Below are 1,832 nucleotides of genomic sequence, written 5' to 3'. Positions count from 1 at the left end.
TGTTTTAAATAAATGCTTCTATTTTAATTCAGTTTCGGTCTTCATTGTAGCTGATGTGCAGGGGGAGAATGAGTGGTTGACCTCAGGCTACGGCCCTGCATACAGCCCCTGTCTCCTTCTTCACATTTTATTTAGATTGTAGCCATAAAGACCTTTCATATAAAACTATAATAACAGAGATTTTGGACGTATTGTAATCTTTATGGAGAAAAATGTTCCTTGTCAACAAACAAGTTTCCTCTGTAGTTTTCAATCAAACTACTTCTGCCCAGAAATGCTGAGCTGTGACTTTTAATATTTGTAACGTTTGTGCTTTTTAAAATATTCACTTTATTTACAAAAAAAAAACCTCCCCATAGAAACACACGAAGCTCTCCTCTACCTGCTCTATTTTTGTCTCCTGTTAGCGTTCATCTATCGAATGCTAATTGAACCAACGATCTTTTGAAATCTGCGGGAGGGATGTGAAAACCGCCTCACAGCTGTCACTTTCTGTGTAGAAACGTGTTATATCACCTTTTTACAACCAGAAATTCTCTAAACCAAACCTTTTTTATGAATATTACATAACAGAAGATGAAGTCAGCGCTCCACTTTAACCATCGTGGTGTTTATAACAAATCATTTCCAACACTTTTTTCTATTTTTTTTTATAAAACCGAACATTTTTTTTTTGAGACTAAGTTAAATTAAATGCATGAAACAACTGATCCAGACAAAAAAAGGATGTTTTTATACTCCTCACATCCCTTTAGGTGCTTGTTTCACGCTCGTTTGCTGCCTGGAACTGCTCACTTGTATAATATCAGCTGTGTGAGGTGACATATTGAGTTCATACTTTCAGAGAAAAGTTGGGAGCCATTTTAGTGTCGTGTTGCTTTTTTTCTTTAATGGCTGTGAGGTGACACCAGCAGAATCTAATACAGAGAGCATGCTGCACCAACAGCCCCTCTCTCCTCGGGGAAATCATTGTCGACGAGGCTGTTTCTGCTCTGAACGCCGCAGCCGCCGCCGCTGCTCTGCTGGCGGCGGCCTTGGATCGCTCCGAAGCTCCGCAGCCGAGTCCGAGAGCAATTGGTAAGAAATGAAGTTACCGCCGGATGCCCGGGCAGAGTTTCATCTCCTCCTGTTCTCCCCGACTTATACGTCTTCTACCTTCAGAACAAAAAGGATCAGGGCTTATTTAAAAAGAGAAAACAGCATCTTTTTCTCTTTCTGTTGGAATGAAGACATGATTTCTGTAAAACCTTTTAGAGAAATACATCTATCACTCCTGTCAAAATTAGGTCTGATTGTCTGTAGTGAGATTATAGATTTGTCAGCCTGCTCAGATTTAGTTACAGCTTTCGTATCATATATCAAATGTAGGTCAGCAGCAAGGCTTTAAAAAATACTGAGGTCAACCACTCATTATCCCTCTGCACAAAACTTAATTAAAATGAAAGCATTTATTTAAAACAAGTGGCTTGAATGTGTTTATGACATGTGCTGGTGTAGATTCTCAGTCATCCAGGCCATGGTAAAATTCAAAAAAGGTTAAAAAACAAAAACAACTGGACTTCTATTCTGTAGTTGAAGACGTTTCGCTTCTCAGACGTCTCGTTTATGACATGTATTTGTGTGTGTGTAAATCCATGGGGATCAACATGATCTGGTTTCAGGAATCAGATGAAGGTTTCACAGATCACACACTTGGTTTTAAATGTTCTGCAATCAGTGCAGAATAATCTGCTCCAGGTTTGAAGTGTCTAGGTGTCGTAGTTTTTTAACTAGAGGAGATTAAAGATGCTGAAGGGAGGGAAAAATTAGCTGGAATCGCCCTTTAGCCGTTT

At 39.3% G+C, this 1,832-nt stretch overlaps 1 protein-coding gene across 1 annotated transcript in view; it reads left to right on the top strand.

Annotated features, from left to right (window-relative positions):
• LOC108232834 (contactin-associated protein-like 4) overlaps window positions 1-1,832 on the top strand; it is a 118,327-nt gene that overhangs the window by 93,377 nt on the left and 23,118 nt on the right. The gene's annotated exons all lie outside the window — the stretch shown is intronic.

Source organism: Kryptolebias marmoratus, linkage group LG20 (assembly GCF_001649575.2).
Source record: "Kryptolebias marmoratus isolate JLee-2015 linkage group LG20, ASM164957v2, whole genome shotgun sequence".
Classification (NCBI taxonomy): Eukaryota; Metazoa; Chordata; class Actinopteri; order Cyprinodontiformes; family Rivulidae; genus Kryptolebias; species Kryptolebias marmoratus.
The sequence above is the reverse complement of the archived record's forward strand: the minus strand, read 5'-3'. Positions and strand labels throughout refer to the sequence as shown.